Below are 15,242 nucleotides of genomic sequence, written 5' to 3'. Positions count from 1 at the left end.
CGCAGCTGTTCTATTCCCATGTTGTTGCAGTATATTAATAACTAGCCTCGTTTTGTGGATGAATAATCTCAGTTATTCTCCTGACTGAAGTTTGGCCCGTGTATGGCATCCTGCTATGCGATTGCATTTGTCCCTGACCACCAGAATCCCTCACGTTAACTTTTATCGAGTGGGAAAAAAGTTGGCGTTCATCCTCCAGCTTCACTGTGCTAATGTTATGCTAACATAGCTGTGTCGCTAGCAATCACGTAGCACAACATTATATACCAGGTAGTCCAACTTCAGTAACCCTGCAAACGCCACTGCTGTTTAGTTTTCTGTCTTCATTTATGTTGGAAGTGGTAGCAGAGCTGTACGTTTGAATTAGTTTCAAAAATCTCTCAGTCAGAACATGGTATGAAATGTTTAGGTGGAAACTAGTGAGCTAACTTCCTATTAACTTCTAACTCCGTTAAATTTAATAAATTCTGTTTTCATGGATGTAAAACTTAATTGTTACACCCGATAAAGCAGCAATTCTGATGATTTAATTAAAGATGAAAGAATTTAGACCGTTTTTAACTCTTAGTGTTCGTTTGACTTTATGACCTGAAGAAGACGGAGTTTTGGACCCAGATTACTCCGCAAAGCTCCTCACTACGGCAGCCGTAATGCTCTGACAATCCATCAAGCAGTGTGGCTTACCAAAGTTGTACTAAAATATTTTTTAACAGATTTCTGCACACCAAAATCGGTTCGAGGTCAGTAAGCACAACCAGAATTCATACATACTCTTGATTTTTGAGAAAATTAAAAGGATTTTAAGTGTGCCTTATAGTGTGGAAAATACGTTATACAGAAGAAAAGAATATATGGTGATATATCTCGTTACCGCACATGCTTCAAATTATATCGCGATATGAATTTTAGGCCATATTGCCCAGCCCTAACTAAGAGTCCATCCAAACCTGAGTAGGTTCACCGTGGCCACCATTATCAGGGCATTCAGACAACACACCAGGTATTGTACTCGATTGCTTTCTTTGTCACAATACAGTTTTACAAACCTGTGAAAGTAGTCTATTGGTTTCAAATCAGTTGTGACTGTATTTTAACACATGTCAATTGACAACACATGTTTCTTTCTTCAGAGTTGAAAGAATGCCACATAGAGGTGGGAGGGTTGCCATATTTACAGCGGCACAAGAAACCCTCATTGTGGATATGGTTCGTGGGAACAACCTCATCAGACTCCGGGAGATCAGAGACAAAGTCATTGCCGATAATGTCAACTTTGAGAGCATTGACGATGTCAGCTTGGCCACAATAGACCGAGTTCTCCGGCGCAAAAAGACGCGGATGAAACAGGTCTATAGGGTTCCCTTTGAGCGCAACTCTGCGACACAAAGACCTACGTTACGAGTATGTGCAAGTAAGTATACATCCATGTTCACAGTACAGTTAGTGGACATACTGTGTTGCTCAGTGGCCTACATTACTTCTGGACAATACTGTGCTACCTGATTGACTGTTGTTCTGAACACCTGTGCACTTTCACATTTTCACAGAGGATATTACAGTTGGACACGATGGCCAGACCTCATGAGTACCTCTTCCTGGATGAGGCTGGCTTCAACCTGCAGAAACGAAGGCAAAGAGGCCGTAACATCATTGGCCAAAGAGCCATCGCTGAGGTCCCTGGCCAACGGGGGGATAATATTACTTTTTGTGCGGCCATGGGTTCGAAGGGGCTTGTCCACCGGCATGCTGTCCTTGGGTCTTACAACACCCAACGTCTCCTCACCTTCCTAGAGGAGCTAAAACACATCCTCCTGGACCACCACCAACACCATCCTGGGCCCGCACATCACATTTATGTGATCATTTGGGCAATGTCTGCTTCCACAGAACAAATCAAATCAGAGAGTGGTTCACCACCAACAGTGACCACTTTTTAAACGTCTGTCTGCTACCCTACTCCCCTTTCCTGAACCCTATAGAGGAGTTCTTCTCATCATGGAGATGGAAGGTGTATGACAGACAACCATACACAAGAGAGAACCTCCTAAGGGCAATGGAGCTGGCCTGTGTTGACATCCCAGCGGAGGCCTTCCAAGGATGGATTCGCCATTCCAGGGTGTTTTTCCCGCGGTGCCTGGCGAGAGACAATATAGCCTGCGATGTGGATGAGGTGATGTGGCTCGATGCAGCTCAGCGACATGATGCCGCACAGTGATTGTGGTGTGTGTGTGGTGTGAATAACGTAAATAAAAAATCTTCACACCCTGATCATGTTTTCAAGAGTACTGTTGTGTGCAATAGATTCTGTTTTTGCATTGAGTTGTGTTACAGTAGTGTACGTACATGCAGGATTTTCTATGGATTTATACTCTTCATATGAAACTCACAAATCTAAATGCCTAATCCCCCACAGAGATCTACGACGATTCGTTACTGTATAGTTTCTAAAAATATGCATTGGCAGTTATGAAAAGAACCTTCTCACAAATTGAGCATTGTGTTTTCAATTCTTTTGCTGTAGTGTGTAATGATGTGTATAGTGTTTACATTTTGTTGTGTTTATGTAGCTTTAGAAAAGGGTGTTGTATTTAGACATTGGGGAACATGGTGGAAACGTTTGTGAAATGTGTTTTAGCATTTGAGAAAAACTGTAAGGTATTTGTTTTGGATTTGCGAAGTTAATATTTACGGTTTGGTTCAGTTTCAAGACACGCAACACAAAAACCAGATCAAAAGATTATTATGATGAATGAGAAGGAAATACTGAATCATCAGGTAGCTAAAATATGATTCCTACTGAATTATAATGTTGCCTCATGTAAGCTGTAAGGCTTTTTCTCCCCCATTTTCTGAGGCTTACAGGGTTCCAATACATCAGCTATGTGTAGTTGGATGTTTTATTACACTGGTTATGTCCCAAAATGACACTGTACTTCACAGTGACTGAGCTACAATGGGGATAATAGTCATGTTACTTTCCCCAAAGGCGATTCTGGGAGTCAGCACCCACACAGCGGCCTGTTAGCTCGGGACAGACCTGCCGACTGATGGGCTCTGTTGAGGCCGGTGACTTTTTGCAGACGTCAGTGTCGCGGCGCTGCCACATACTGGCTGTAATTGTGATGGGAGGTTCGGGGCGGCTGAATCAGCAGGCAGGAGATGTATATTATGCACCCGAGAATGTGAGAAGAACGCACACAAATGTACAGAAGCACACCCTCTGTCTCGGCTGTCAGAGAAGCAGCCGCCCACACACCAGGATAAATGGCTGAGGGAAGCTTCGCTGCTTTGCACGGCATCGTATCTTTTACAGCATTTCCAGCATTTCATCACCGTCTCATCATCTTATCACTCAATCTTCATGTCTTTCTCTGCATCTCTTTTCCCTCCACCTTTAGTTAAATTCTCTCGGTATAAACCTTACAAGATTTTCCTTTCATGTTTTCTCTTCCACTCAAATCAGTTGAGTTCAGTGAAGCATGAAGTAATAGGTTTCAGAAATTACCTCCTTTTTTTTTTAACCTAACCAGCCAAATATTGCAAGTAAAAGAAGGTTCAAACATTTAGAGGTCATCTTGACTGGCAATCTTTAAACTCAGCCTTCATTTTGATGTATTGCTCACCTGTAGTAGTATATTGCAGGCTTGTGATACATAATATGATGCACTGAGGTCAGTTTTATTACCGTGGCAGTTACAGAGTGTCTTCTAAATGTCTTCTAAAAACTCTGATTACAGTTACGACTAGGGCTGTTCGATATAACGATATATATCGGATGACAATATAAAAACATCTATGGTTTCATTTTACGCTATTGTTTGTTTCGTGGTGTCGCAAAATAAACTGTTTACGGCAATATTTTTTCATCGTTTTGATGGTCACTGTTGTGGCTATATTAATTTCTTAAAGTTCTCTCTTTCTCTTATATTTTATATAACCACACTACGGACGGACAAGCGCCTGTTTTTATGCGTTGTGGTTAGCAACAACGACGGTAACAGCATCGCGTGTCCGCTTGTTTATGTTCCACATAAACGTTTCACAATAAAGCTCAAGATCCTGTTGAGACTTTTCAAAATAAACTGAAATTACGGATGAGAAGTAAAAAAGAGCCGCCAGGTGCTAAAAAATAAACCTTAGACTCAAACGTTAGAACAGGCTTTTCCCCGCAGCACGCCGTGTAATAAATACTCACAAAGAAAACGGCGGCCGTTACAACTTATGTCTAAAAATGTATAGTTTCATGCATCTGTTAAAACACTCGACTCCAGCTACATGACACGCAGCTGGAAACACTTCCTGCAAGTCGAGCTGCCTGAAGTTTAAAGAATTTACAGAAAATGTTACATTTTTGTGATTTATATTGTTATCGGGACGATAGAATTCTTATATTGGATATGAGATTTTGGTCATATCGCACAGCCCTAGTTACAACTCAAAAAACTCTAAACTGCCACAGACTCTCTTTTCATCACTTTACCAAAAAGTTGTGTTTTATAATTCAATCTGGTAGGTGTAAAATTGTGAACTTGGCGTAAATTCTTTGCAAATTGAATGTGTGGCTCATTGGTAATACTGGATTAGTCTGGGCTTGGATCATTAATGACTGCCTCCAGTCAACAGGGTACCAGTAGAAACTGTTGTACTGTTGGCCAAAGACAAAGGAAGAGAAGAGGGGGATGGCACGTTTGGAGACAGTGAGAGAGAAGAAAAGGCAGGGGTTAAATTGGGCAAAAGATGTTAAAGATCTGACGTGGGAACTTCAAAAGAAGATTATAATAGATGTGCAAATGTAGACTAATGTGACTGAGTGAAACTAAACATATGAAATATTTGTGATGATTCCAGAGAAGTCTGAGGTTTATGGTCACCACATTGGTTGTTTCATTTTTCATTACCCAACAGTGCTGTCACTGCATCCCCATCATGTTTTTTTACTGGAGCTTCCGCTGGGCTGGACTTGCTGCAGTTTTCAGAAAAAAACAAAAACAAATAACACGTGAACATGAGAGTGACTCTGGCAACTAAGGGCACACAAACTGTGCCTGCAGTGCCTGTGATCTTTATGGACTAGTGTGGGTGTCATAGATAAAACACAAGATGGAAATGGCTTCTACATCTTAAAAGTGGTAGCAATGTAGAAATACCCTAAATCTCCATTCTATTTAGTGGTCACCAGAAGGCGACTTCACTGGTTAAAAAAAAAAAAAAAAACGACTTCTGGTTGTATAAAATCCCTTGGCTCCCTTGCTCTGTCTCTTCAGTAAAAACTTTCCTAATTAATTTTTTGGGTCAATCACTAGCTTTTGGCCATACTAAATAAAACATGAATTTCAGTTTACAAATGACCAGAGTCAGAAAGGCGGACAAGCGAGAGTATGCTCATTATTGTTAGCCAGGGAGGATGCAGCGTCCCTTGGTCCAAAGTGCTCAAAATAGTCTTTGTGTTGAATCCCATTGTAGTTGTGGGCACATTTTGTCATGATGACAAAGACATAAAAACATCCGGTATGTACAGACAGATAGACAGCCAAGGTAAAATCAATACCGCTGCTAAAGGAAAGAAAAGACCTGTTAAAGCCCCTGGGCATCCTAGAAAGACATCCATCACATCAGTTTATCCTTTATCACTTCTGGATGGAGGGTGTGATCCACTCACTATTCTATATATCAACAAGCAGCCTCTGGCACTGTGAGGCACATCTGTGCTTCCATCTATATTGAAGGCAAGATTTGCTAAGCGGGGCAAATTAGAGGGAAAAAATGTAAAGTTCTGCTGGCACACACTCAGCCACTCCATTCAAGTAATTGCCAATGGAACCTATGAACATCAGTGCCTCAAACAAGCAGACCTGGTGAGGGTGTAAGTAATCCATTAAGAACAGCTTGATGCTTGTAGTCTGACAAAAATAAGTGTCAGTGGGTTTTAGGCATGGACTGGAAAAACCTGGGAAAATCAGACTTAAAGGGAAGAACAGATGTGCTGATAGAGGGGTGAAATCATGAGTCAGACACTGAGGCAACTTGATGGGGTGAGGAGGTGGGGGCAGCAGTCACTAGATGACCACCAACAGTTTAGATAAAAGACAAGAGCTGTGGAATATGTCTAATACAGAAAATAATTATCAGATGCAGAGAGATCCTGTGTTGTTTTTATAAGCTAGCAAGCAAGCAATTTATTTATATAGCAATTTCAGACAAATCCCAGCTGAAAATAAAGTGCTGTACATTTGACATTACAAAAAAACAAAAAACAAAGAAAAACACATACATTAAAAAATAAATAAATAATAATAATTCAACTTAAATTAAAACAAAAAAATTCCAGGTCAAACTGCATCATATGCTAAGGAATAAAAATGGATTTTAAGATGTGTTTTAAAAATGGACAATGAAGGGGCCTCTCTAATGTGCAGGGGCAGGTTATTCCAGAGGTTAAGAGCAACAATAGAGACCTGGGTACCTCCAGGATAAAGTAAATAAAATTATAAAAACTCGACTTGACAGTAGCCCTAATTTTTGTGTCCAATTTAAAATCACTGTCCATCTTAAAACCCATGTTAGTAACAACAAGTACACTACAAGTACAAAAGTAACAATACTCTGCCAGGGGTCGCAAATCAGGGGTCCGCTAGGACCAAACCCAATCACCTCAGTTTTCCTTGATTTACATTTTCAAAAGTTTAGGGCCATCCAAGTTTTAATATCTTCTAAACATGCCAGAAACGGGTTAATAGAGAAGGCATCCTTCAGATCCAGAGGCAGATAAATCCGCAGTCGTCGGCACAACAGTGGAAGGATATTCCAGGCCTTCCAAGGATGGTTCCGAATGAAAAAAGCAGAGGCCCTAGAACTGAGCCCTGCGGGACCCCACACTGAAGAACAGTGAAAAGGGACCCTAAAAAGTTAACACTAAAAGTTCTGTCAGAAAGATAAGACTTAAACCAATTCAAAGCAGTAGCACGAATGCCTGCAAGATGGTGTTAATGAGACAGCAAAATGTTGTAGTCTATAGTGTCAAAAGCAAGGAGTCAAGTCAAGAACAACATGATTACCAGAATCACAGGTAGGAAAGATATCATTAAAAACCTTTAAGAGTGCTGACTCAGTACTATGGAGGTTTTTAAAACCTGATTGGAAGACCTCTAGGGTACCATTCTCACTTTAAAAAAATCAATCAATTGGGAATATACTATTTTCTTCAGGATTTTAAACAGAAAAGGCATCTTGGAGATTGGCCTGTCTTTCTTAAGCAGGGTTTGTACTACTGCATTCTTAAAATTAGCAGGGTCTACATCAGATATTAAACTGCTGTTTATAATAGTAAGAAAATTGTGCCCCATGTCTGGCAAAATATCTTTAAAACCTTAAGGATAGACAGGATCATTTGAGAACTGGAGGGCCTCAGATGGCCAACCACATCCTCGAAATAACAAAGAGTCACAGGCTCAAACTGGTCAAAAACAGCAGAGCAAGGGATTAAGATAGAGGGTCAGACTCAGGGGCAGAGATGAGAGCCCGCGTAGTTGCAACCAGTTATAAGAGGCCTTCAAACAGCCACTTTGTGGAGCATTTCAAACTAAGTCAATAGTGTTAAATAGCACACGTGGATCATGATTGTTGGAGGAGATGATCTTGGAGAAGTATTCCCTTTTAGCCTCTTTGACAATATCCTGATAGAGACTCCAGCAGTCCTTTAAGATTTGAAGAGACACCTGCAATTTGTCCCTATACCATTTGCATTCAGCTCTACAACAGTCCCTCCTCAAAGCCTGAGTGGTGTCATTAAACCAAGGCTCAGTTTTAGCCTTGGGCTGCCTGGTTTTAAATGTACCACAGAGTCCAGGATAGTTTGGCAGGAAGATTCAAACCAGGAACTGAGGTCCTCTGTGCCCAAGGGAGTGAGATCAGCGGGGACAGACAGCTGGCTAAAGGCAGAGGAGAACTGGGCAGCAGTGGAAGGGTTAATGATCCGACAGTGGCAAACAATAGCGCTGGTTTGAACGGCAGTGTGTGAAAACACAGCATCAAATAATACAGGCATATGGTCAGAGAATAAGTCAGAGATTTCCACGTTAGACACAGCCAAGCTGTGCGACAAGACCAGGTTTAGTGTCTGTCCATGTTCATGTGTGAGACCAGGTACAGATTGGGCCTGTCACGGTTCTGGATCATTCTGACCCAGCTTCTTCAGTTCTTTATATTTTGGTATGTTTCTATAGTGTTGATTATTATTCTAGATTAAGTGCAGCGTCTTCTGCTTCCTCGTAAGTTGTTTCTGGTTTCCTGTTTTACTTTGGAGGTTCGTGTCTGGTGTCAGTGTGTTCGGTTTACTATTCCCCTGTCTCGTCAGCTGTGATTTCTCCCAGGTGTGTTCCCCTCCTGTGCCTCATCCCTTGATTACTGCCGTATGTATATTAGCCCTGTGTTACCTTTGTTCTCTGTCGCATCGTTAATGTCTATTCACCTTCATTCTGTACTCTGTTTTCCGTCCGTGTGTATCTGCCTGTTAGTTTGTATTTTCCCAGTTTAGTTGGTCCGCTGTTTACCGGCAACCTGCTAATAAAGCGGTTACTTTGAGTTCTACTTTGCCTCACTGAAACCTGCATTTTGGGTCCTTCTCTCCTTGCCTGCCGGTACCAGAGGTTTGTCAGGACAGCAGACATGTACATTAAAATCTCCCACAATAAGAATGTGATCGTATTTAGGCATAATCCCAGCTAGAAATTCTGAAAAGTTCTTATTGCATTTTGGGACGGGACAAATAACAGTAAACAGCACTGAGTTAGAGCGATTGACTTCGAAAATAATTCAATAATTCAAGTGAATGAAAATAATCTGACACACAGCTATCTGTTAGGAACAAAAGGGACATTCCTTGATACCTGCAATATTTGGATATTAATCTAGCTCTTCACATTTGCTTTTGTGCTCCCTGCAGTTTTCATGTGGCAAATCACTTGCAGAAATGTGAAGGTAAACTTAAAACACTAAACACCTTGCTGTTCAATCTAAAAAAAAATCTTCACAGCCATCCGCAGCATATACGCATCTTGTGATGAATTATTCTCTCCATTACTCTGACAATACAAAAAAAATAATATTATAAACATAAAATATACAAAATTAGACTTGGGTTAGAGACGATAACATCCAGGGAAGGCTCAAGCTTTCATCCTGCTGTCTTTCCATGGAGATTTTCTGTTGTTATACAAGTAAACACAAGCAGAGAAAATTCTCTCCCTTTTACAGAAAGGTCTCTCTTTTGGGCGGGACATACTGCAGACCCGTCAAGCACAAAAGTGATAAAAATTATTTTTGTATGCATAATGACGCAACTGGAAGTAAACTGCCAAACCTTAGTGAAAAATCTTACTAGACTCCATTAAATACTTTCCTCCTCTAAATATTGGATTACAAAAGGGGAATATCTACAAATACAAATGCAATAATTCCTGGAGCAAGAACAACTGTTCACACTTTTATACTTTTGAAAGCAGTTTCTTTTAATAATAAAACATATTTTGCACTTCCATTTTTTTTTTTTTAATACCACTTAGCTTATGTTTATGCATGATTTGGCATGGGGCGGCTGTGGCCCAAATTGAGATGTGAAAGGCAGAATAAATACCCCTACAGCAGGGATGTCAAACTCATTTTACATAGTGGGCCACATACTGCCCACTTTGATCTCAAATGGGTCAGACAAGTGAAACTACATGATAAATGTGTAGAATTATATATAGTGGAAAAACAGGAACTTTTCTGTTATTTTGTTGTTAATCCACTGGTGAATCTAAATGTGCTAAAAATGCAAATGCTTGTTTCTCTGTCTCACCCTGTGACAGACTGGTGATCTGTTCCGAGTCTACCAAGCCTCACAACCCAATAATCTAGAATAGCCTCAAGCTCCCTTGCAACTATGAATTGTAGAAAGAAGAAGTGGGAGAAGTGGGGATGGATGGATGGATAGGCCTTATGTTTCACACCCCTTCCCTACAGCATCATAACTTAAAGGCTTTTTTGCAAGTAAACTTTATGAATTTTTGTACACTAACCTCACCAAATCCTAAAAAGCATGAAGTTGCAATTATCACAGGGATGCTATTGTGTTAAAATTTAGCTTTCACTGTAAGAATTTATTACACATGTGTATGTGACACATGATTAGTTCACTAAGTGTAGTCTTTGGGGAGCTAAGCAATGAGATTAAACCACATTGCATGCACAGCATGAGAGCTAATACAGGGCATATGGCAACCAAGGCCAGTGGCTATATTAATTTAGTTCATTACAAAACTACTGATGCAGTATTTGGCCTTAAGCGAGCTCCTTCTAATGGGAACATATGTTGTTTAAGTGTGATGTTGAAAAAAAAGTAGTCTAAGATTTAATTAGTGTAAGGTGTATTTATTCATGGGAAAAAGAACTAAATCCAAAACATTAATACATACTGATGGACAAGACTAAGGATATATTTTAGTCCCAAAAGACGGAACTATGTAACTTCACTATAGTTGAGTTAACTTCAGTTAAACATTAGACTGCAAAGAAGAAAAGAGAGAAAGGTAAGTTAAAGTTATGCTCCAAGGTAATATCAGCACTTACTCTTTGAGATAAGTTTGTAATTTGGGCCCAAAAGCAAGATTTAGATGTTGACAGGCTTAAGCAAAAATAAACAGATTTGATTTTTTTATTATTTTTTTTTTTTACTGGGCATAGGAAGAACAGGAACTTAGAAACGTATCTCTAAGGCATAAGGAAACATATGGGGAATAAATCCTGGAGAGGGTCCGGAGAACAGACTGGCTAATAAGTGTGAAAACAGAAACAGAAAAGAGTGATAAAGGATGAAGAAAACAGGACTATAAGAAAAAAGGAAACTAACAAGTATATGACATCAGGGATTGAAGATGGCCAAAGTGATTTGGCGACAGCTAATTTCCTCACGGATGCATTAAATTAATATTATCATTACTCTGAGATTCATAATAAATTAAATCTGCCAAGCCACAGTTTCATTCCACACCTCCACATATAACCAAAGCACAGACTTCTGCTCCCTTTGAAGTTAATAAACACTGATTTATCATCATCATCATCATCATCATCATCATCATCATCATCATCGTGAAAACAGTATAAGTGACCGCATCAGTAGAGATGCTTGTTTATGTCATCTAATTAGTTGTTTTGTTAGTGAAAAATGTGGTAGTGAGTGAGGATGGCATGGTAAAGATTGCAGGAGTAACAGGTGAAATATTGTACACAGGGGAAAAACTTATGGTTAAACCTTTATAGTAGGATTATATAAGTTTACTTAAAAAATTAAAGAGCTGGTAAATATCACAACTTCTCGCTGTGCAATTAGGTTAACTAACTGAAGTTGGCTAAAGAAAATCAGTGTTGTACATCAATGTGTAAATGTTTCTTCATACTGCAAGTGAAAAATAAACTTTGTTTGTTTCTCAGCCACCCATGTGTTTGTAGTTATAAAGGGTGGACTGTGCTAGCATAGTGGGTAGATATTGATCTATTAGCGTCACAGGCGATGCCACGACTGGACTTTGGACTCAATCGCCCAACCCTACTAACAAGACAGTGTGTGGGGGAAACACAATGACAGGAAGTAAAACAGGAAAAAGCAAACAAGGAAAGAAATTAGGAAAAATAAAACAGGATGTGTCTAACCAAGGCTCAATAAGCCCACAAAGGAAGAGAAGGAAACACATGAAACACTGTGAAAAGGTAAACACTAGGAGACAAGGGCAGATCTAACAAAATAAAAAACACGACAAAGCACTATTGATGATGACAAACTGATGAGAAACAGTGCTAGAAATCTCAGCATCAGCATGGACTCGGACCTAAATTTTAAGCACCAGTTTACATAACCTGAATAGTACAACGCCTAAATAACACGTCAGACCCTTTGTTTGAGCAGAAGAAGTAAATGATTCAGAGATAAAATTAAACCCAGAGAAGCAGCAAAAAAACCAAAAAAAAAAAACCCTTCAATCTGCTATCTGCAAGCAATTCTCAGTTCTTTGAAATCAAAGCTTTTAACTTTTTTGTTTGTAAGTTCATTTGGGAGTATTCCATCATAACTTCCATTGAAGTGTAGCTGGAGTGTATTTTTCCATTTCTGGGAGTCTTCACTTATTTTATCTCCTATCTCCAAATTTAGCTTACTCCCTTTTTTGTTGCTTGTTCTGTCTTAAATTACTTTGAATTGCCTCGTTGTAGAAAGGTGCCAAAGGAGTAAACATTCAGTTTGTTGATATCTAAAAACAACCTTTGGCTTGTGGCAATGGTTTATTTTCACCAAGTCTCAGGTTTTTATATGAGTTCACTTGATATCGTTATCCCACCTCTGTCATTCCCGTGAGTCATCGCGGGCTTACTGCTCTGAATGATCAGTGAGGAAAAAGCGAAAACTCCAACAAAACTTGGAGTCATGCATCATGCAGTTGTGGGGTGACAGTGTACTCCCACTCTCAGCTCACAGAACTGCCACCTCACACACACGCACACACACAAAGCTTGGTGAAATGAAGTCAGCCTCTCTGAATCAATCCAGCAGCTAATTTACAGCCTTGAAACATTTACAACTAGCTGCAGTGAATGTGCTCAACAGCTCTCGCGGCACAGAGGATATAAGATCTTTAGAGAGGTGCATGAAGAAGAAGAAGAACATGTCAAAACAGGTTTCTGTTTGTTTCTGACATATTGGATTTGAATATCTGGTCATCTCTTTCACTTAAGAGGCCGTATTTTATTTTTTATTTTTTTTGGGACTTGTAAAATAATTCCCGCAGGCTAACTTCTAGTTAATATCTACAGCAGAGCCTATTCTTTTAAATTTCCCGCAAAAGTTTTACATTTTTAATTAAGTCCATGCACTGACATATTCAACCTAGCAATGGAGGAGACACCCCCCGCAGGAGAGATTCATAGATTTTATTTTGAGGTTGGCCTAAACTATGAAGACATTAAGTCAGTGCTTTGCAGTACACAGTTTTTATATGAGTGAGAGACATCAGGATAGAGTTCTTAGCGAAAGGCGACACACTCATCACAAGGTACGTATGACTTTTTCAGTCTCTCACATCATTGTGGAGGAATTTTGGCCTGCTCTTCTTTACAGTATTGCTTTAATTCGTTGAGGTTTGTGGGCATTTGTTTACACACAGCTCTTAAGGTCCCACCACAGGATTTCAATTGGGTTGAGGTCTGTACTTTGACTGGGCTATTGCAACTCCTTGATTCTTTTCTTTTTCAGCTATTCTGTTGTAAATCTGCTGCTATACTTGGATCACTGTCCTGTTGCATTTTACAATATCAGCAGAGCTTTCGCTGACAGACAGATGGCCTGACTTTTGTCTCGAGAATACTTTGGGAACACCTTGCAGTCACTGGGTCGACCATGAACTACATGTATAACAAAATCTTGTGGTTTGTTCAGGTGCAACTTTGCAAACCTAGGCCACGCCATATTTTATTTAGAGAACAGGCTTTCTCCGGGAAAGCATTTGCAACATGCCATAGTCAGACATATTCACTCTTTTCCTATTTTTGCTGTCATGGACTTTAAAAAGTAACATTTAACAGGTTATCTGAGACCCGTAGAGCATGAGATGATTTTGATTTTTTTTTGCTATTTCTCCGAGTATTATGCAGCTTGACCTTGGGGTGAATTTATTGGCACATCCCTGAATAACCATCTTATGTATTTTTTACTTGTGAATAATCTTTCTCACTATGCTGACTGACCAAGGACTCAGTGGACTTGCACTCATAAACATCTATTTTCCAGAGTTTGACAACAGAGAGATTGGTAGGAAAGAAATATGACGTGATTTTCTCGTATGGAGCTTGATTTGGTCTCGATGTTGCACTTGTGTTTTTTTTTCATGATATTGATGTCGCTAAATTCAGGAGTCATGTTTAAATGCAGATTTCACAGGGTTAAATATTACTTTTGGTTGTATGTTGGTCTGGTTGGATAATCAGAAGTTTTTTTGATGGTGTTAAGTTAATATTTCTCTTTCTTGGTAGCTGTGTTGTAGTAAAGGGATGGTGAACATACATAACATAAATTTAGCTTCAATTGTCCCGTGAATTTTAAGGATTCATACAAAGACAACTGAATCACACACATCTTGTTGCTTTGTCCTCTATTTTTACAAGAAGTTGAAAGCACAAGATGTCACCATGTTGAGGTCAAGGTGCACCTGCCTGTGTTGCTCACAGAGCTCTAACGAATGTATTGCGAAATTTGCCTGCAAGCTCATGTGTCTCACAAACAATAAAATTAATCTCAGATACCAAAAAAGGCAAGAGTTTAATCAGAGCCAGAAGTCAGTGCTATAGAAAGATCTACAGATATACCAAAAGCATTGTTAAGTTATGACTGGTGCAAACTAATACGAGTCACAAAAGCAAAGAAAACATGTGATGTAATGTAATTATGGATCAGTTTTTCAGTGTAAACTCTGAACATGACAGAGTAGAGGTAATTAGGGTTGCCACTAAATTGATGGCAGCCGTTGGGTCACCAGGAGAGACGCAGGAAATGTAATAAAATCACGAGCCATGAAATGAAGATTGCCACATTATCAGCGTTGAGAAACCACCCACACATCCTGCTGCTGCTAAAACACTGTCACTTCCCCACTGACTGGCCTAGAGCTAAAGCAGTATTCAAAGTGTGAATAAATGCAATACTCTGCTGTCTTTTGGAGATCGATGTTGTGGATTTACTGCTAAAAGAAAATGTCAATAGGGGCAAGGTCAAGATGGCAATATGGACATGCATGTTGAAAACTGTGAAAAGGCTTCCTGTTTCCAGTTATTGATTGATTTTTTTATCTGCTTTAATGTATTATTTTGTACAGTAACATAAAAACGTAGGATGTTTATTTTGTAAATTGTGGTCCTTTATGATCAAAGCAAGTTTTTCTTCAGGGTGGGCCTACTTGTGATTGATGGATTATCCACAAACTATCAAATTTTGGTGCATTCCTCTTGCTGTGTGGGGAGTCCTTTACCCATCCGGCACTCCATTTACACTCAGTTTGTGACCCTCATCAACCATAGTCATGCAATCTGAGGACTAAGACACTTTTCTCAACACACAACCTGATACTGAACACTGCAAAAACACAAGGTCAGTGTAGATTTCAATATGTGCAGCACAGACTCACTCCCAGTTTTCATTAACAGACACTGACTGGAAAGAG

At 39.6% G+C, this 15,242-nt stretch overlaps 1 protein-coding gene and 1 pseudogene across 2 annotated transcripts in view; one reads left to right on the top strand and one right to left on the bottom strand.

The window, feature by feature from the left end:
• cacna1bb (calcium channel, voltage-dependent, N type, alpha 1B subunit, b) overlaps nt 1-15,242 on the bottom strand; it is a 221,111-nt gene that overhangs the window by 102,009 nt on the left and 103,860 nt on the right. The gene's annotated exons all lie outside the window — the stretch shown is intronic.
• LOC146705516 (uncharacterized) lies at nt 1,149-2,093 on the top strand (annotated as a pseudogene).

The sequence above is a fragment of the Copadichromis virginalis genome, linkage group LG7, assembly GCF_057382275.1.
Source record: "Copadichromis virginalis isolate Kocher_CV1m ecotype Utaka linkage group LG7, C_Virginalis_male_GT1.1, whole genome shotgun sequence".
Classification (NCBI taxonomy): domain Eukaryota; kingdom Metazoa; phylum Chordata; class Actinopteri; order Cichliformes; family Cichlidae; genus Copadichromis; species Copadichromis virginalis.
This window is presented reverse-complemented; position numbering and strand designations above follow the sequence as displayed.